Source organism: Orcinus orca, chromosome 7 (assembly GCF_937001465.1).
Source record: "Orcinus orca chromosome 7, mOrcOrc1.1, whole genome shotgun sequence".
Lineage (NCBI taxonomy): Eukaryota > Metazoa > Chordata > Mammalia > Artiodactyla > Delphinidae > Orcinus > Orcinus orca.
The window spans coordinates 111024400-111047128 of NC_064565.1; the positions used below are offsets into that span (position 1 = coordinate 111024400).

The 22729-nt window shown below is 43.0% G+C and overlaps 1 protein-coding gene across 2 annotated transcripts in view; it reads right to left on the reverse strand.

The window, feature by feature from the left end:
* The window catches only part of DNER (delta/notch like EGF repeat containing), a 326228-nt gene that overhangs the window by 96781 nt on the left and 206718 nt on the right, over window positions 1-22729 (reverse strand). The window lies entirely within an intron of this gene.

Here is a 22729-nt window from a genome sequence, read left to right on the forward strand (position 1 = left end):
ACTACTGAGCCTGCGCTCTAGAGCCCGCAAGCCACAACTACTGAGCCCACGTGCTGTAACTACTGAAGCCTGCGTGCCTAGAGCCCATGCTCCGCAACAAGAGAAGCCACTGCAATGAGAAGCCCATGCACCACAACGAAGAGTAGCCCCCGCTCGCCACAACTAGAGAAAGCCCACGCAGCAACGAAGACCCAACGCAGCCAAAAAAAAAAAAAAACTTTATGCAAAGAGATACTTTTTTCAACGTTAGCTCCGAATTTTATTTTGAAATGTTAGTCGGAACCTTCAGAAACTGAGCCTGAAGACCACTGTCCTTTCCTTCTGACCTAAGGAAAAACAGGCTCTGTAATGTCTTCCTTGACCACTGAGATGACGGCCACTTTCCCAAGGTCATCCCAGTACCTATTTAAAAAAACCACCAGGAAAATTGCCAGGTAGGTATTAAAATTTTTTAACTTTTTATATTTTACAGCTATAAAATTCACGTGTTCAATTCACGCCCTATCCCTTCATTTTAAAGACAAAAAGGTTGAGACACATATAATATTAAGCACATGACTATATGCATCTTAATTCTAATTTGAAGCACAAACCCAACCCCGTAAATTTTCTCGGTGAAGCAAGCCAGCCTCCAGTGGTGATTTTTTTTGGGTAATAACGTAACCACATATGTGTGATGAGAAAATAAGGACTCGTATCTATTGGGACACCCCTGCAGCTGAGAAGCCGCAAAGAAATTCCAAATACTTTGTCAACTTTGAAAACAAAGCCCCCCCAAAAGGCAAGTTTAAAAAATAACATGCAATTATGTTTTTTAGTTTAAAGTGGAAAATGATTATGAAAGAAAATTTGGAAAATACAAGATTTAAAATAGAAAGAGAAAAATGTTACCCTTAGTTATGTTATTTGAGTGACAGAATTATTAATACTTTAGAGATAATTCCTATCAGAAATGTTTATGCACAGATATTTCCTACAAAATTATAATCATACTCTAACATTTTGTGCTTTCCAGGATGTACATAAAGTACATTAAAAACTTGTCTTTCTGAATTATTCGTTTTGAAAGACTGTCATTAGCATTTGTATTTGCAAAAATAAATCAATGTTAGGAGAAAGATGATTGGCCTGAGCTTCAGTGACCTGCCAAACTAGTCTAAATTACAGACTGTGATCATGGAGGCCATTGTTTGCAATCCTACTCTTCCTTACAGGCTTTAAAACTGTCTAGGGGGGCTTCCCTGGTGGCGCAGTGGTTGAGAGTCCGCCTGCCGATGCAGGGGACGCGGGTTCGTGCCCGGGAAGATCCCACATGCCGCGGAGCGGCTGGGCCCGTGAGCCATGGCCGCTGAGCCTGCGCATCCAGAGCCTGTGCTCCGCAATGGGAGAGGCCACAGCAGTGAGAGGCCCACATACCGCAAAACAAAACAAAACAAAACAAAAAACTGTCTAGGGGACTGTAGCTAATTCATGGGTATGAGAAGAGTAAGATAATCATGTAAACTAAAAATCCAAACACGAGGACAAAAATCTACTCCAAAATTCAGAACAGAATATCTTAATGTAACAATTTTATGTTAATATATTTTCAAATAAAATGTCTAAATTCAGAACTATTCACATTTTGTCCATTTAATTTCATCTAGTCTCCTCATACTTCCATATCATCCCTGTGGGTATCTTAAAGAAAATTTCTTGTCACCTATAAAGACTTCATTATGCATCCCTAACTAAAAGATATTTATTTTGAAAAGATCACTTTTAAGGGCCTCCTTAATGAATGTCTGGTCCCATTTACAAATTTAGTTAAACACTCTATATTTATTAATATCAACAATTTCTTTTTAAGAACCACATTGTCTGATAATACACAAATCGTCCCATGCCTTTAATTTGCTCTTATCTAATAGATCTAAATTGTTTTTTTTGTTTTTTTGGCCTCTCTGCATGGATTGCAGGATCTTTGTTCCCTGACCAGGGACTGGATTCAGGCCCCCTGCAGTGGAAGGGCAAAGTCCTGACCACTAGACAGCCAGGGAATTCCCTAACAGATCTAATATTAAATTAAAACTGTAAGCAAGGTGAATCTTCAGTGCTGTTAAATGCTCCAATATTGGACTCAAGTTTAGGAAGATATCAATCCAAGAGGATAACCCACGTTTGCGATGTGGGGATGTTAGGGATTGGCATAATGGTTAGAGGGTCACACCGGCATTCCATGGTGGACACGCTGAAGCCCTGCACTGCCTAAAATGGTCCAGAATAACACAGTTTTCTCACTCAAATGCCAGGAGTCCCCTCCAGTGAAGAGCACGGCTCAAGATCAGTCACTGTGCCATTGCTTTCTGTTCCCAAGCTTTAAAAGCATTATATATTTGGGGGTTTTTTCATGTGACTTTTTTTTTTAACACCTTTAATGGAGTATAATTGCTTTACATTGTTGTGTTAGTTTCTGTTGTATAACAACGTGAATCAGCTATACGTATACATATATCCCCACATCCCCTCCCTCTTGCGTTTCCCTCCCACCCCAGGGCAAGGAGCCATGAGCACCCTGCATCTGACTCAAAGGGCTCTTAAACACCAGTGAGTCATTTCTTAGACCCTCAGAGAGCAGAGACTTACCTGCAGTTGTCAGACAAATCATTGACACTGAGCTATATGTGATACTCTGAGCTGGATACCTAAGCCTTGTAGATCTCCCTTCCTGTGTCTTTTGTTTTTTAATTTGATGTCATAACCACAGAGTCAAAACTAAATGAGGGATTGGTAGGACTTTAAATGAACAAAGACCATTAAAGCTTTGCCTGGGTTCTTCCTTCCACCCTGCAGAAAGCTAGTCCCTTTCTGGGGAATGAAGTAACTATGCCAATCGTGAATAACGTCTCTTTATCCTACCAGAGCAGTGACAGGCACCCAGATGACCTGGTAGAAGATGGTCAAGCCAGACTGTGATGGTGTCAACACAGTGGGTGGGGGAGGTAGTAAGTGGTGACCATTGGTGTGTGTCAGGGAGAATTTGTTCCAGCACACATACGAATGTATGTATTTCAGGCATTTCAGGCCTTGAAGATCTACATTGTAAGTTCCCAAGGGGAAGGTTGACAAAACACAGAGAAAGGCCTGTGTAAAGACACAGAAGGATGCGGAAAAGATGTGACTGTCATTTACACTTCCCTAAAAATACACAGCAGTGACAAGCTTCCTTCATTTTGGTTCCCAAAGTCTATACCTAACTATGGAGGCCAATACCAGTAAACATCCCCATTCCTGTCCTTCCAGCTAGCAATATGGTGCTTCCTCATAACCAAACCATAAGCACTCATGGACCGCCTTCCAAATTATCATCACAACCATATGACACCATTCATACTGTCTAGTTCCAGTCATCGCTGCCTCCCACCAGGACTCAAACAATGGTCCCCAACTCATCTCTTGATGAGTACACTTGATTTCTTAAAATCAATTCTACATGGGAGCAGCCAGAGAGATGTTTTTCAGACATAATTTGTATCCCATTACTTTTATATTTAAAACCCTCCAGTGGTTTCCCCAAGAGCTTGGAATAAAACCCAAACACTTTACCGCATGGCTAAAAAGCACACCTGACCTGGCCCCTGCCTCCTCATCTTCACTCTCCCCATTGACCACAATGCTGCAGCCTCCTGGGGCCCTGTTCTGTTCCCAAACATGCCCAGCTCCTTTTCAGTCTTTAGCACTGTTTTCATGCTGTGGTCTCAGGACCACACAAGGACATGAGAGGGACGCTGGATACAACACAAGCAGTTATGATCCTGCCCTAGAAAGAAATGTATGGTGCAAATTTTAAACTGCCGTGTAATACAGAAATTACTAAGAAGAAAGTTAGCAACTAACTTTAGGAGGGGAGGGGGATAAGATGGAGATGCAGCAGAATTTCATCTGGAAAATCAGGAGATAAAGACAAGAGCAGTTAGAGGATTTGGTTGAAGATGGCAAAGTAGAAGGACGTGCACTCACTCCCTCTTGTGAGAGCACAGGAATCACAATTAACTTCTAAACAATCATCAACAGGAAGACACTAGAACTCACCAAAAAATGATACCCCACATCCAAAGAGAGAAGACACAATGAGATGGTAGGAGGGGCACAATCATAATAAAATCAAATCCCATAATCATTGGGTGGGTGACACATAAACTGGAGAACAATTATACCACAAAAGTCCAGTCACTGGAGTGAAGGTTCTGAGCCCCACATCAGGCTTCCCAACCTGGGGGTCTGGCAACAGGAGGAGGAATTCCTAGAGGATCAGACTTTGAAGCCTAGCAGGATTTGATTGCAGGACTTCGACAGGACTGGGGGAAACAGAGCCTCCACTCTTTGAGGGCACACATGAAGTAGTGTGCGCATCACGACCCAGGGGGTAGGAGCAGTGACCCCATAGGAGACTGAACCAGACCTACCTGCTAGTGTTGGAGGGTCTCCTGCACAGGTGGGGGGTTTCTGTGGCTCACTGTGGGGACAAGGGCACTGGCATCAGAAGTTCTGGGAAGTACTACTTGGTATGGTCCCTCCCAGAGACAACCATTAGCCCCAGCAAAGAGCCTATAGCCTCCAGTGCTGGGTCGCCTCAGGCCAAACAACCAACAGGGAGGCAACTCAGCCCCACCCATCAGCAGACAAGTGGATTACAGTTTTCCTGAGCTCTGCCCACCAGAACAACACCCAGCTCTACCCACCACCAGTCCCTCCCATCAGGAAGCTTGCACAAGCTTCTTAGATAGCCTCATCCGCCAGAGGGCAGACAGCAGAGGCAAGAGGAACAACAATCCTGCAGCCTGTGAAACGAAAACCACATTCACAGAAAGACAGACAAAATGAAAAGGCAGGGGACTATGTACCAGATGAAGGAACAAGATAAAACCCCAGAAAAACAACTTAATGAAGTGGAGACAGGCTACCTTCCAGAGAAAGAATTCAGAATAATGATAGTGAAGATGATCCAGGACCTCGGAAAAACAATGGAGGCAAAGATCGAGAAGATGCAAGAAATGTTTAACAAAGACCTAGAAGAATTAAAGAACAAACAGAGATGAACAATACAATAACTGAAATGAAAACTACACTAGAAGGAATCAATAGCAGAAGAACTGAGGCAGAAGAATGGATATGTGACCTGGAAGACAGAATGGTGGAATTCATTGAGATGGAACAGAATAAAGAAAAAAACAATGAAAAGAAATGAAGACATTCTAAAAGATCTCTGGGACAATATTAAACACACCAACATTCGCCTTATAGGGGTCCCAGAAGGAGAAGAGAGAGAGAAAGGACCCAAGAATATATTTGAAGAGATTATAGTCGAAAATTTCCCTAACATAGGAAAGGAAATAGCCACCCAAGTCAAGGAACAACAGAGAGTCCCAGGCAAGATAAATCCAAGGAGAAAAATGCCGAGACACACAGTAATCAAACTGACGAAAATTAAAGATAAAGAAAAATTATTGACAGCAGCAAGGGAAAAATGAAAATAACATACAAGGGAACTCCCATAAGGTTAACAGCTGATTTCTCAGCAGAAACTCTACAAGCCAGAAGGGAGTGGCACAATATAGTTAAAGTGATGAAAGGGAAGAACCTACATCCAAGATTACTCTACCCAGCAAGGATCTCATTCAGACAATGGAGAAATCAAAAGGTTTACAGACAAGCAAAAGCTAAGAGAATTCAGTACCACCAAACCAGCTCTACAACAAATGCTAAAGGAACTTCTCTAAGTGGGAAAAACAAGAGAAGAAAAGGACCTGCAAAAACAAACCCATAACAATTTAAAAAATGGTAACAGCAACATCCATATCGATAATTACCTTAAATGTGAATGGATTATGCTCCAACCAAAAGACACAGGCTCACTGAATGGATACAAAAACAAGACCCATATATATGCTGTCGACAAGAGACCCACTTCAGACCTAGGGACACATACAGACTGAAAGTGAAGGGATGGAAAAAGATATTCCATGCAAATGGAAATCAAAATAGAGCTGGAATAGTAATACTCACATCAAATAAAATAGACTTTCAAATAAAGAATGTTACAAGAGACAAGGAAGGACACTACATAATGATCTAGGGATCAATCCAAGAAGAAGATATAACAATTATAAATATGTATGCACCCAACACAGAAGCACCTCAATACATAAGGCAACTGCTAGCAGCTCTAAAAGAGGAAATCCACAGTAACACAATAATAGTGGGGGACTTTAACACCTCACTTACGCCAATGGACAGACCATCCAGACAGAAAATTAATAAAGAAACACAAGCTTTAAATGATACAATAGACCAGACAGATTTAATTGATATTTATATGACATGACATCCAAAAACAGCAGATTACACTTTCTTCTCAAGTGCACATGGAACATTCTCCAGGATAGATCATACCTTGGGTCACAAGTAAAGCCAGGGCAAATTTAAGAAAAATGAAATCATATCAAGCATGTTTTCCCACCGCAACACTATGAGATTAGAAATAAATTACAGAGAAAAAAACATTAGAAACACAAGCACATGGAGTTTAAACAATACGTTACTAAATAACCAAGAGATCACTGGAGAAATCAAAGAGGAAATCAAAAAATGCCTAGAGACAAATGACAATGAAAACATGATGATCCAAAACCTATGGGATGCAGCAAAAGCAGTTCTAAGAGGGAAGTGTATAGCAATACAAGCCTACCTCAAGAAAAAAGAAAAATCTCAAATAAACAATCTAACCTTACACCTAAAGGAACTAGAGAAAGAAGAACAAACAAAACGCAAAGTTAGCAGAAGGAAAGAAATCATAAAGATCAGAGCAAAAATAAATGAAACAGAAACAAAGAAAACATTAGCAAAGATCAATAAAACTAAAAGCTGGTTCTTTGAGAAGACAAACAAAACTGATAAACATTTACCCAGTGATCAAAAAAAAGAGGGAGAGGACTCAATAAAATTAGAAATGAAAAAGGAGAAGTTACAACGGACACCACAGAAATACAAAGCATCATGAGAGACTACTACAAGCAGCTCTATGCCAATAAAATGGACAACCTGGAAGAAATGGACAAATTCTTAGAAAAGTATAACCTTCCAAGACTGAACCAGGAAGAAATAGAAAATATGAACAGACCAATCACAAGTAATGAAATTGAAACTGTGATTAAAAATCTTCCAACAAACAAAAGTCCATGACCAGATGGCTTCACAGGTGAATTCTATCAAACATTTAGAGAAGAGCTAACACCCATCCTTCTCAATCTCTTCCAAAAAATTGCAGAGGAAGGAAAACTCCCAAACACATTCTACAAGGCCACCATCACCCTGATACCAAAACCAGACAAAGATATCACGAAAAAAGAAAATTTCAGACCAATATCACTGACGAATATAGATGCAAAAATCCTCAGCAAACTACTAGCAAACAGAATCCAACAGCACATTAAAAGGATCCTACACCATGATCAAATGGGATTTATCCCAGGGAGACAAGGATTCTTCAATATACGCAAATCAATCAATGTGATATACCATACTAACAAATTGAAGAATAAAAACTATATGATCATCTCAATAGATGCAGAAAAAGCTTTTGACAAAATTCAACACCGACTTATGATTAAAAACTCTCTAGGGGGCTTCCCTGGTGGCGCAGTGGTTGAGTGTCCACCTGCCGATGCAGGGGACACGGGTTCATGCCCCAGACCGGGAAGATCCCACATGCTGCAGAGCGGCTGGGCCCGTGAGCCATGGCCGCTGAGTCTGTGCGTCCGGAGCCTGTGCTCTGCAACGGGAGAGGCCACAACAGTGAGAGGCCCGCGTACCGCAAAAAAAAAAAAAAAAACTCTCCAGAAAATGGGCATAGAGAAAACCTACCTCAACATAATAAAGGGCATATACGACAAACCCACGGCAAACATCATTCTCAATGGTGAAGAACTGAAAGCATTTCCTCTAAGATCAGGAATAAGACAAGGATGTCCACTCTCGCCATTATTATTCAACATAGTTTTGGAAGTCCTAGCCACGGCAAACAGAGAAGAAAAAGAAAGGAATACAAATTGGAAAAGAAAAACTGTCACTGTTTGCTGATGATATGAAACTATACATAGAGATTCCTAAAGATGCCACCAGAAAACTACTACAGCTCAACAATGAATTTGGTAAAGTTACAGGATACAAAATTAATGCAAAGAAGTTTCTTGCATTCCTATACACCAACAATGAAAAATCAGAAAGAGAAATAAGGAAACAATCTCATTCACCACTGCAACAAAAAGAATAAAATATCTAGGAATAAACCTACCTAAGGAGGTAAAAGACCTGTACTCAGAAAACTATAAGACACTGATGAAAGAAATCAAAGACGACACAAACAGATAGAGAGATATACCATGTTCTTGTATTGGAAGAACCAATATTGTGAAAATGACTATACTACCTAAAGCAATCTACAGTTTCAATTCAATCCCTATCAAATTACCAATGGCATTTTTTACAGAGCTAGACATAAAATCTTAAAATTTGTATGGAGACACAAAAGAGCCCGAATAGCAAAAGCAATCTTGAGGGAAAAAAAGGAGTTGGGGGAATCAGACTCCCTGACTTCAGACTATGCTACGAAGCTACAGTAATCAAGACAATATGGTACTGGCACAAAAACAGAAACATAGATCAATGGAACAGGATAGAAAGCCCAGAGATAAACCCACGCACCTATGGTCAACTAATCTATGGCAAAGGAGGCAAGGATACACAATGGAGAAAAGACAGTCTCTTCAATAAGTGGTGCTGGGAAAAATGGACAGCTACATGTAAAAGAATGAAATTAGAACACTGCCTAACACCATACACAAAAATGAACTCAAGATGGATTAAAGACCTAAATGTAAGACCAGACACTATAAAACTCTTAGAGGAAAACATAGGAAGAACACTCTTTGACATAAATCACAAGATCTTTTTTGACCCACCTCCTAGAGTAATGAAAATTAAAACAAAAGTAAACAAATGGGACCTAATGAAACTTAAAAGCTTTTGCACAGCAAAGAAACTATAAACAAGACGAGAAGACAACCCTCAGAATGGGAGAAAATATCTGCAAATGAATCAATGGACAAAGGATTACTCTCCAAAATATATAAATAGCTCATGCAACCCAATTTTAAAAAAACAAACAACCCAATCAAAAAATGGACAGAAGACCTAAACAGACATTTCTCCAAAGAGGACATACAGATGGCCAAGAAGCATATGAAAAGCTGCTCAGCATCACTAATTATTAGAAAATGCAAATCAAAACTACAATGAGCATCGGATGAATGGATAAAGAAGATGTGGCACATATATACAATGGAATATTACTCAGCCATAAAAAGAAACGAAATTGCACTATTTGTAATGAGTTGGATGGACCTAGAGTCTGTCATACAGAGTGAAGTAAGTCAGAAAGAGAAAGACAAATACCGTATGCTAATACATATATATGGAATTTCAGAAAAAAAATGTCATGAAGAAGCTAGCGGTAAGACAGGAATAAAGACACAGACCTACTAGAGAATGGACTTGAGGATATGGGGAGGGGGAAGGGTAAGCTGTGACAAAGCGAGAGAGAGGCATGGACATGTATACACTACCAAACGTAAGGTAGACAGCTAGTGGGAAGCAGCTGCATAGCACAGGGAGATCAGCTCGGTGCTCTGTGACCACCTAGAGGGGTGGGATAGGGAGGGTGGGAGCGAGGGAGACGCAAGAGGGAAGAGATATGGGAACATATGTATATGTATAACTGATTCACTTGGTTATAAAGCACAAACTAACACACCATTGTAAAGCAAATATACTCCAATAAAGATGTTAAAAAAAAAAAAAACTACAATGAGGTATCACCTCACACCAGTTAGAATGGGCATCATCAGAAAATCTACAAACAACAAATGCTGGAGAGGGTGTGGAGAAAAGGGAACACTCTTGCACTCTTGGTGGGAATGTAAATTGATACAGCCACTATGGAGAACAGTATGGAGGTTCCTTAAAAAACTAAAAATAGAATTACCATAGGACCCAGCAATCCCACTACTGGGCATATACCCAGAGAAAGCCATAATTCAAAAAGACACATGCACCCCAATGGTCACTGCAGCACTATTTACAATAGCCAGGTCATGGAAGCAACCCAAATGCCCATCGACAGATGAATGGATAAAGAAGATGTAGTACATATATACAATGGAATATTACTCAGCCATAAAAAGGAATGAAATATGGGTCATTTGTAGAGACACGGGTGAACTTAGAGACTGTCATACAGAGTGAAGTAAGTCAGAAAGAGAAAAACAAATATCGTGTATTAACGCATATATGTGGAATCTAGAAAAATAGTACAGATCAACCGGTTTGCAGGGCAGAAATAGAGACACAGACGTAGAGAACAAAAGTATGGACACCGAGGGGGGAAACCGGGGTGGGGGTGGGGGGGTGGGATGAATTGGGAGATTGGGATTGACACGTATACACTAATATGTATAAAATAGATAACTAATAAGAAACTGCTGTATAAATAAAATTTTTTTAAAAAGCAGTTAAAACTGAATTACATAAAGGAGAGGAGGACCTAACAGAATAGCATTAAAGTCACCTAACAGAATAGTATTAAAGTCATGCCTGCCGATTCAGGGGACACGTGTTCGTGCCCTGGTCCGGGAAGATCCCACATGCCGCGGAGCGGCCGGGCCTGTGAGCCATGGCCGCTGAGCCTGCGCGTCCGGAGCCTGTGCTCCGCAACGGGAGAGGCCACAAGAGTGAGAGGTCCACGTTCCGCAAAAAAAAAAAAAAAAGAAAAGTCACCCATAGAACCAATTAGGGAGATAAACAAATGTCTTAGGGGAGCTAAAGAAATGTAAAATCCAGCTAAGCAGAGAAGGAGTTAGCTACAATCTTAGTGGGGGTTACAAACAAAATCGGAACAGTTAGGTCAAGATGTCTCTTGAACCCAAAGACTGTGCATTGTGAAATCAGCCCCATTTGGAGAGTCCAGACCAGAGCTGACCGTAGGGAGACAGTAAGGAAAAGGATGGCCCCTGTGTGTTCATCACTGGTATGAGAATTGCCCTGGATGCCCAGGTCTTGTAAGACAGCCGAAAATCTCTCTCGCAGAAACAACCTTGGTCCTCTGAGCACCAGATCTAATTCATTTGGGTCAAGAACTGCAATTAGCTAGAGATAATAGAGCTCTTCCCTTAGTGGGATGAGTCTTGTAACCCAGAAAGAGATGGAGCCAGATAAGGAGATGATGCTACAATGACAGAGATCTGAGCCCTGGGACTGTCACTTGGCATCTGGGTTAGGCTGATCTGAGCGTGTTTGTGCGCAAAGAAGGTGTCACGATGGAGAAAGTGTGGTGCATGAGAGCAATTATCAGACTTAGGATTCCAATTAAAACGTTTAGTTGAGAAATTTATTTTTTTTGATGAATTTTAAGTTGAAAGACAGGGCTAAGGCAACACACATTGAGATGTTTGACAGGGCTTGAGAATCACTATAATTTCTTAGTTTAATTTTTATAAGGAAACAAACACAAAGGATAATTTCAGATAGCCCTCCCTGTGTGTAATAGCCACTCTAGGATATCAAAATGTACTTACACTACTGCACTGTACACTTAAAAATGGTTACAATGTTAAGTTTTATGTTATGTTTATTTTACCACAATTTAAAAATAGTTAAAATTGTAAATTTTATGCATTGTATATTTTACCACAATTTTAAAATACATTAAAACTTCTGGAAGACCTCTAATAATGGAAACAAAACAAAACAAAACCTCAGCCCTAATGGCCCACCATCACTTTGCATCGGCTGTTCCCTCTGACCCTGCGCCCTTCCGTGGCCACCCCGTCCCATTAGTCAGGTCTCCACTCAGAAGTCACCTGCTCAGACCTTGTGCCTCTTTCCCTCCCTTATTCTTCATCTTATCACTTACCTCTACTCAACAACACACACATCTACTGGTTACCTCCCCACCTAGAAGGTGATGCCATGGGATGAAGGCTTCAGTCCCTGGAGCCTCCTGTGGTCCCCCCAGGGTTCCTGCATGCTCTGTTACAACATATTTATCATTACCTGAAATGATATTCTTTCTTGGTTCCCTTTGGAGACCATAAACTCCCTGAGAATCAGGACTTTGTCTTGTTAATCGCTGAACCCTCGGCACTTAAACATTTCCTGGCACAAGTAAACTAACTTGCTTAAAGCTTTTCCCCTAACATCAATTATATCTTTCAAGTTAGATTTAGCTTCTCCCTAAGCAATAATACCCAGAACAGCATGGGCGAAATGTGCCAGTTACTCTTCTTCCTAATGCCCGTTAAAGTAAATGCATAGCTATTAAAATAAAAAAAAATTATCTCAAAAATATGCTATCGAAAATCTGCAGTGGCCTGAATTCCAATCTGGGAAAACACAATGGAGCAGTTGCCCTGCTGAAGGGCCCCTCCTTCCCCTGCTTCCTCAGCCAGACTGCCATGGGTGGAACTAGGCTGACCCTCTTCTGAATTTCAGCCTTGCTTCTCCAACTAGCATTCAGCACCTTTGACAGTTCCCTGCAATAGGCATCAACAGAGCTGAAACAGAACTCCTTTCTCCTGCCAAAGCCCCTATCCAAGTTTAATTCCTTAGGTCAGTGGTTCTGCACCAGGTTGACTCTCTCCCCAGGGAACATTTGACAACATCTGGAGACATTGTTTATTGTCACACCCCTTGGGATGCTTCTAGCATCTAGTGCACAGAAGTCAGGGATGCTGCTAAACACCCTACAATACACAAGGCAGTTCCCTACAGCGAGAGTTATCCAGCCCCAAATATCCCTAATGCAGAGTTGAGAAACCCCAGTTTAGGTCAATGAGACCTTGGTCCTTCAGACTAAAAACCCTTGCTTTTATCCCAATGCCTCTTATCTGTCCTTAAACAGATGCTGATCCTTTATAAAACAGGGAAACAACACCTTCAGAACATTTTGAAAAATCAGAATCCTTAGAAACATTTATAACTCCTAGCAAGTTAAAGACCATTTTAAAATAAATTATTTGACTCTAAAAACTTTAACATACTGAAGAATTTATAATTTTGATATTCGATTCATAAGTAAAATAACTGCTTCAAAAACAGATGTTATGGGACTTGCTGATCTCTTAGGGAATCACAGAGGTTTTATTGTCTCTTTGGAGAACATTCTCGTATAACAAAAAAGATGTAAGTAAAATTGTGCCTCGGGATACATATGTCTTTCAAAGACATATGGGACAATTGAGAAAGCTCTAGACTGAGGCTCAGTGCTTTTAAAGCGGTCTGACCATGAGAAATGGTGTCAGATGAAATAAAGTGCATGTGCTAGTGAGTGAAGCCTGCCAGATGGAGAAGATGACTTGACACCTTTAAGGAAATGCATTGAACCAAATCATTCATTCAGTGGGTACATTACCGGATTATCTTTGGTCTAATGTAGCCTGGGAGTATTTAATTTTACACTATTTTGTATTTAAGTATAAAATATGATTAAAATTTACCAGTGTATATAAAGAGAAAAAATAGCTATGTTTTCCTGTGAATATCAGAACGGTTTGGAGAAAACCACATCCTAGTGGTGTCTCTTGATTGATAGCAATATAACAAAAAGCTATATCCCTCAGCACCCCCAAATCACTATGGACTGGCTGTACTCTTCAAATGAAGGTAAACCTTGCAGAGTTCAATGGCAAATTACGTGAAGTGTAAACAAAGTTGGCTAAATGAGTCAAGGCAATCGATCAGTTGTTTTTCTAAACATTCTCTGAAACAACTGTTTTGTGTACGATCTTTACTTTATCTTTACTTTATGATTTCTCTCCTGAAACAAAAAGTCACTTTAACTCTGTGAGGTAGAATCTAATTGTTTCTTTGCAGAGCTGTCCTGAAAGCTTCCAAGATGGGAACTGTGGTGAGAGCTATTTTTCATATTCCTGGGCTTTTAATAGCCTGGCCTGTGCAGTGAGGAGAAGCGCTGGATTTGTACTGAAAGCCTGATGCCACCGACAGAGCCCACCAGCCTCGGCTCTCACCCTGGGGGGATCAGAGCAGACGGTGGGGGCCTCAGCTGCTGCTGTAGAGATGAAGTGCCTAATATTAGCACAATGAAGCAAGCAATAACTGGCCAGAATCTGTGCTCCATCGAGACATTCAGTCTCAGAGGAATCCAATTCCAGAGCAAGGAAGGCAGAAATTATTTAACAGACAAAAAAAAAAAAACTAGTAAGATCTGCTGGCAGGGGCAAAACGAACACATCTGAGCAAATGCAAACATCATTTTAAAACCAAAGGCAAAAAAAGGAAGACATAGGAGGCCCATCTGCAGAAGGCAATCAATAAAATATAATTAAAATGGGAATATGCGATAGAAAAGCATGAAAGAAAGCTGACGTTCAGCAGCATTAGAAAAATTAACCTCGAGGTTAGGAGAAAAAAAAGAAAGTAACCACATCTAATAAGCACAGAGGCAAGAGGCACAGTGGAAAGGACAGTGGTTTGGAGAGTCAGAGGTCTGGGATGGTGAAGCAATGATCAGCTGAGTGACAGCATCAATGCATTGACTTTGACCTTCATTCCCCTCATGGGTGAAATGGGGATAAAGATCACACCTGGCTCCCAAGAGCACTGTAATGAATGAGATCAACCCCAAGTAGCAGGAGCCATTTCTTTCAAGTGCGCCCTTGAATCCGTAATAGCTTGCACCATGCCTGGCGCATTGTAGGTGGCTCGATATTTTTGAATGAATGAATAACTTAGGATTTGAACACTGCCGAGCATTATGCCAGTATTGTTTGATCTCTCAGTTTTTAACAGGCAGTTGAGAGCAGTGGTTCTCCAAGTGTGGTCCCCAGAGCATCACCTGGGAACTCACCATAAATGCAAATTCACCAGCATCATCCCAGACCTACAGAATCAGAGACTCTGGGGGTGGGCCCAGCAATTTGAGTTTTAAGAAGCCCTCCAGGTGATTCTGACACAAGGTCCGTGCTACAGTTTGAGAACCACCGATCTGGAAAAGCAGCAGCAAACATTTTCTTTTAACATTAATATTATTCATTTAAGAGTTACACATCTCATGCAGATAACAAAGGAAAAAGATCAGAGCGTGAAAGTCAAATACTGTATCACATCAAAAAGCCTTTATTGGCTGCATGTTGACACATGTTTTTTCTTTTCATGAGTGGGAGAGCCCCTAGGCTCAATTACTATACCTGTCACTGCATAGCTTCCAGATCTACTTTCCTATTCTTTAAGAGCATGTGTTGGTGATTTCTGGTCCCAGCCCCAAGCCAGGGACACTGTGGGTACTCGTTACAAAGTAATTAATGACTGCATAAGCACCATGCATTGCTATTTTTAAATAGTCTCTTTCATTCCATTTCCCTAGAACCCAAATAAGAAGTATTAATTGAGATATTAATATAGGCCAGACTATATATGACACCTGTGTCTCCTAATCTAGTGATTACAATGGGGGAGAGATTTCAAGAAAGATCCTTTCACTAAGTATGTTCTGAGAAATTGAAATCAGAAGGGAGAAGACATTAAATTAATCAAAAACTTATACCATGGGGCAGACAAGGTAAGGAATTGCCTTAAAGATATTTATCGGTTGAATTCTAAGCTTGTGTAATAACCCAAACTATAGAGGAGGTGTTCATTCATTTTTTTCAGAAAGAAATTTTGTGGGGTGAACATTCACAAACGGAGAATCTAAAAGATGTTTAGAAACAGTTCCTGCCTGCAGGGAGCTTACTCCAGATGAGGAGAGAAGACACATTCACAGGAAACAATTAGACACAGTGGGAGCAAAAGCCAGGAAGTAGTACCAAGTCAGGCACATTCAGTGTCACGCGAGGCTGGATTGCCTGGAGTGGGCGGGGGGGAAGGCTGGGGCTGAGGCAAGCCATGACAGCCTCAGATCCACGTGCTGAGGAACTGGGGTCCCCAGCATGGTGCCTTTGAAGGTTTCTGAACAGAGCGCAGCCATGCCGAAGCAGGGTTGTAGCATGGTCCCTTCTTGTTTGCTTTAACTTAGGGGGAGAGCTTAAGACTTTCCCCGCTTCTCCTTGGAAACAGGGGCCTCTGGTCTGGACAGAATGAGGGCCAAAGGGGCAGGCAAAACAGGGCATAGGAGGATGGGTACAGCCTCTGGGAGAGACAGAGAACTGAAGCTCAGATCCTTCTCATCGGCTTCCTCTTACTTGTGTTTAGAAGCTACAAACCGGTGCCCTTTATGCATCACCTATTCTGAGCCAGGCGTATGTACGTGTGGATGCAGACGTGTGCTTGTGTGTGTAAGTGTGTGTGTGCGCATGTGTATGTGTATACATACATGTTTGCATGTGTGTGTATATGTTTGCATATGCACGTGTACGTGTATGCATGTTCTCTTCAACCCCTACAAGGGCGATACCATTATTCCATTTTACAGACAAGAAAACTTGGGCTCAGAGAATCTTAATCAGTGAGTGACTCTGCCTGGAGTTAAACCCAGGACCGCAGACCCCAAACCCCACACTCGTTCCTCCTCACATGTCTTTTCTTGCCTCTTCATGAGGCTTGTTGGGAAAGACCGTGAGAGCCAGGCCAGCCTTGAGGCAGGGAACGAGGCAGGGAGCCGCTCAGGCCCAGCTCTCCTGGGTCTTAGGAGAGAAGGAAAGGATGTCCTAAGGGTCCTACGTGATCCAAGTTGGCTTCCCAGAGAGGGAGCCCACAGACGGGACCGAGGCCACATCTCCGGCCACAGGAAGTAGTGGAAGTGCTCCGTGCAGGGCATCTGACTCTTGGCTTCACAAAAATAACAACAATAAGAGCCACTGACATTCACTGAGCACTCACTGCACACCAGGGACCCTTCTGAGCGCACCGCATGCATCACTTAACCACTGCATTGTGGGGCTGCGGACTCTGTCACCCACCCCGATTTACAGAGAGAAAGCTGAGACCCAGTGACGTTAGTTTCCCCAGAGTCACACAGAGGATGAGTCGTGAGAGGAGGCTTTGCCCTTGGCTCGGCTGGGCTCCAGTCCTGGGCTTCTGGAATACTGCACTGCAGTCGTAAGCGAGGCAGCGTGGATGGTGGTGAGGGTGACCGGCTCACCACAGTCATTCAGGCAGCAGATGACAAGGCTTGAATCAGGGCACTGGCGATGGAAGAGGAAGCAGCGTGCAGGGGCAGATGGGGAATCATCGTAAACAGAGCGAACCTGGAGACGGTCCAGAAATAAACAAGACGGGGGAGTCAACAGGCAGGACTGAGCCTCCAGCCTGAGAGATGAGGGCAGTGACGGCACAGCTGACAGAAACAGGAGCCAGTCGAAGACAGCCAGGCTTGAAAGCATGTGTGGGAGGCAGAGGGAGGGGAGTCTGGGGGTGAGTCTCAGGAGGGGCTGAGGGTCAGCAGAGCATCACGCTGAGCCCAGTGAAAGTGCTGGGGCTGAGGGGACCCCGGAGGCTGAAAGGAAGGGTCTGGAAGCCATTCACTTAGAGGTGACAGCTCAGAATGAGTGATTGCTGGCCCAGGCAGGGAAAGGCAGCTGAAGAGGGTAAGGACTGAGCTCTAGAGATGGAACCGGGCACAGAAGGTGGGAGGAGGGCTGGAGAGGTCCAAGGAGAACAGACGCAGGGCAGTGCTCTGTAAGCCAGGCGAGAAGGGCTGCTAGAGAGACACGAGGACTAAGAAAAACCCTGGAAATCAGTGAGAAGCACATCACCAATGACACTGGAGAAGCAGATTCATGATATGAAGAGAAAGAAAGTTTCAATAAATGGGTAGAAAATTACTGATTGGACAAAGAGCCGTGATGAAGAGGAGGAGGAAGCTGAGCAGACAGAGCGGCCGCAAAGGCCTTACAAAATCATTGCTTGTTTGAGGGACCGGTTTTTTTTTTTTAGATTTTTTTTTTTGATGTGGACCTTTTTTTTTTTTTTGCAGTATGCGGGCCTCTCACTGTTGTGGCCTCTCCCGTTGCGGAGCACAGGCTCCGGACGCGCAGGCTCAGCGGCCATGGCTCACGGGTCCAGCCGCTCCGCGGCATGTGGGATCTTCCCGGACCAGGGCACGAACCCGCGTCCCCTGCATCTGCAGGCGGACTCTCAACCACTGCGCCACCAGGGAAGCCCGATGTGGACCATTTTAAAGTCTTTATTGAATTGGTTACCATATTGTTTCTGTTTTATGTCTAGGTTTTTTGGCCACGAGATATGTGGGATCCCAGCTCCCCAACCAGGGATAGAACATGAACCCCCTGCATGGGAAGGCAAAGTCCCAACCACTGGGCCGCCAGGGAAGCCCATGAGGGACTGCTTTTAACTGAGACCTCCGGAGGCTGGGAAGGAAATGGGGGACAGGGAGGGGGGGATGGCAGGGAGAGGAAGACCGAAAAGTTTGGAAGCATAAGCTCGTCCTTTGGAGAAGGACGAGCATAAGAGGGTGGGTTCCCAGCAGCGTTATTCACAGCAGCCAAAAGGCGGAAACAACCCACATTCTGTCAGTGGATAAAGGATAAACAAAATGTGGTGTCTCCATGCAATGGAATATTACTCAGGAATCAAAAGGAGTGAAATACCGACACATGCTCGACATGGATGAACCTGAAAGCATGATGCTGCGGCAAAGAAGCCAGTCACAAAGGGCCACATATCATATTTTTCGACTTATATGAAATGTCCAGCATAGGCAAATCTATAGAGACAGAAAGTAGATCAGTGGTTACCTAGGCTGCAGTGTGTGTGTGGGGGGGGGGGGGCAGGTTCAGAGTGCCAGCTAAAGGGGAAAGGGCTGCTGTTAGGGTGATGAACATGTTCTAAAATTGACTGTGGTGACAGTTAACACAACTCTGTGAATATATTTTAAAGACCATTGACTTGCCCGTTTCAATGGTATGTGGATTATAGCTCAATAAAACTGCTATTTTAAAAAAAGCTTTGGCATCAGCCACAAATACCCACTGCCACTCACACCTCACATTCAGTCCACCAGAAGTGTCATCAGCAATCCCTTCAAATACACCCTGAATCCCAAACTCCCCACTTCCAGTACCATGGTGATCCAGCCGGTACGCTCTCTTTGCCGGAGAGTAAATGGCCTCCTGACTGGTTTCCCAATTTTCCTTCCCTATGTGTATTCTCCTTCAAGAGGAAAATCAGAGGGCCCACCCCAGTTCACACCCCCTCCAATGGCTTCCTGTCACTCTCGGGATAAAATCCCTGTCCCGCCCGCATGGTCTGGTCCCAGCCAAGCGTCATCACTGGTTCTCTTAGGCTCTGTGCTCTTCACACACTCCTGGCATGTTCCGGCCTCAGGACCTCTGCATGTGCTATTCCGTCTGCCATTCACATTGTTCACAAGCTCATTTTATTCATTTTGGTCAGGTCTCTACACAAGCATTTCCCCTTCAAATAGGCCTCACCTAATCCCCCTGTCTACAATCATACTCCCAGTTCTTTATCTCTTTCCTGTATTTTATTTCTCTTCCTAGCATCTATCACCATGATGCGTTCCCTTGACCACACACACACACACACACACACACACACACACACACACCCCAAAGAACACACACGTGCATACTGTTGACTCATCCCCTCACTAACACACCACCTCTATGAACACAGGGTCTTTGCTATTTCACAGTGGGGTTCTTAGCACTTAGAAAATACCCAGCACATAGTGGACACTTGACAAATGACTGCTGAATGCATCAGTGATCCTCACAACAAGCCCTTATTTTAAAGATGAGGAAACCCATTAGAGGTGCGGAGGGCGATTCAAGGTCACACAGTTAGTAAGTAGAAGAGACTGGATCCAAGGCTGGCCACACTACAGTTCTGTGTTGCCCCCTGGACTCAACTGGCACTCTCTCTGCGTCACGGTCCATGCAGTCATAGCCCGCCAGAGATGCCCATACCTCCCGCTCTACTCATAACCAGTGGAAAATTCACAGACCATGAGAATGTTGCAGTAAACACACTTTGACCCAAAGATGGACACAGCGCGAAGAAGCCTGACTTTCCCCGTGAGCTTATAGACCTTGGTCACATCCTCCACCCTCATGGAGTCATCATTACCGCCCCCGCCACTTCACCTACAGAGGCAGTTCCGAGGTTCCTTCCATTCTGAAACTGAACTAACCCATTTCTTCAAACCTGCACTCAACTGCCATTGGACTCACTCTTCGAGCTGAGTGAGGCTGGGTGTAGGGACTCTGCAAATTCTACTGGGGATTCACCTCCAGGAGGAGATGACCCATTTCTAACTCACGCTCAAAGGCACCTTGATGCCGATTTGAGCCACACCCAGTGTTTAAAAGAGTAAAGCCGGGATGGGAACACATGCTGCACTCCCCTCACCTCGGAAATAATGAGTTTTAAAAACAGGCTGAAATCAACAATTAGCTGGAACAATGAAGTGCTCTGAAGCTGAGAAGTGCTTCGTATGATACATAATATTTTGGCAGTGGTGGTTCTGAACATGCATCACAGCTATTCTTTTCAGAAAAAGTAATAGCTCCTTGGAGGAAAAATTACACTCTTGAAATTAGAAGGCTTTTATAAAATAAATCCTGATTAAAGAAGTTAAATTCCACATCTACTGTGAGCAAAGCACAAGGCGTGGCACTGACAGGGGATGGAGAAATAAAGAGTCATGTAACACAGCAGTGCCGCCCTCAGGCCAGCCCCAATCTGATGTGGAAAGGAAAAAAAATGCATGTGCTACAGGGAGAAGCCTGGGGAGAGAAGGCAGAGAGGGGAGTTAAGGGAATCCAGTCCTCGATATACATCTGGATGCCTCGGATGGAATTTCATCTTATTCTATTCATTCATTTATTCAACGAATCTTTATTGAGCACCTACTAGGTGCCATGGCTAAGTACTGGAGACATGTGTCAACAGAATTGGAGCTTGTTTCCTCATTTAATACTCATAACCAGCCGTGACGAGGGCTGTTGCCAAGTCCCTGCAAAGTCAAAGAAGCAGGCCCAGAGAGGTTGTGCAACTTGCCTAAGGAGCCCAGCTAGAAAACGGTAAGGATGGAAGCAGGATTGAGACTGCTGGCTCCAGAGGCTGTGGTCAAGTGGGACGGGCAGTGGTCTAGACGGGACCAGGTCTTCTGACTCTGGCGCCTGGGGCTCGTGTAACCTCAGGCAGCAAGCAGGGTCTCCAGGAAGTTCATTCTGAACCGGACAGTACGATAGTGGGGTGATGGGAAACAGCCCACATTTAAGTTCTAACTGTGTGAGATTTATCCTTGTGATCAGGGCATTCTGACTCCAGAGCCTGTGCTATTAAATTGTGTGTTATAATTTTTAAAAATAATATAAAAGAGACCTTTCTAATTCTGTTCTGCACACTAACTGTGCCACTAACATTATCTTTAGAGCAGTCTGTATTTGCCACTCACTGATTCTCACATCCTGCCCATCCGTATCTGGTCACCTGGTCACTGCCAACCAGTGTCGCTCGGGAAGCTTCTAGGCTACGTGAAAACCGAGCGGCTATGACTATCTCCATATATGGTGTTGCCCTTCAGTGTGTCTGGTAACTCCCAGCCACCTTCCCTTGCTTCTGTCCCCATATGAAGTCTTTTAGGGAGACCTCAAAGCTTTTGAGGCACCCTTATCACATCAGTGTAAACAGGAGGCCACCGATGGTTTGGACAAACCTGTTGCCAAAGTCAATAGCCTCCTCTTAGATTCTCCCGCGGTATTAGGTGCTACTGACAGCCCCCTTCTTTTTGAAAGTATTGCCAAAAATTTCAAGAAAACTATCAATCACCCTTGATAAAAATTTCCTCCCAAAACAGAAATTGGATTGACCATAATCTATAATTCATCTTATATTGTGCAACACATGCATATGACACATCAGTGTTTTACTATTTAAAAAAAAAGTCACCTCCTGCTTCCAAGAAATTGTAGTAAAAATCAAAACGGAAACTACAGCAGAGAGTTTATTACTTAATTCACTCAACATCCAACACACCACATTCATGCATTTCTGGATTACCGATGACTCAAAAATCCTCTTTGTAGTGGCATTTGATGTAGAAATTAAAGCAAAACATCAACATATTAGCAAATCTGGAGCAGAAGCTTCTTTGCTGAAAATAATATTTTTCCTTTCCAAGAAACGTTCTCTTCTCGAGAGAAATGAGTGTTGCATCAAGACAACGTCTCTGTGAAGACTTGTGGAAGTTTTGTTCTCTGGTGACAAGAACCTGGCTTGAATTCATTCATTCATCAAACAAGATCATGTCTCATGATCACACTTGCAAACATGAAAGCACAGTGATAAATTTTCAACAGGAAGCGCACTTCCCACTGCTAGAGAGTTCTTAGGCACATATCTGGAGCTTCAGAGGTCAATTAATTGATGTTAATTAACCTGGAAACAGTTCTTCCCACAAAGGAAATGTAGCTTTCCTATGGAAACATAAGCTTTTCAAGGACATTCAGAACTCAACTAAATAGAAAACGCCTCTTTTCAAGCATCCAGTCCCCGCTTTGGGGCAAAATGGCCTAGTATTTCTCCTCTTAAGGAGAGTCCTGTTTGATATGAGAAAGTTGAAAGCATGACATGGTTTTGAATCACATGTTTGTACCAGGAGAGTCCTCAGCTCGCAGTGCGGCTACACACA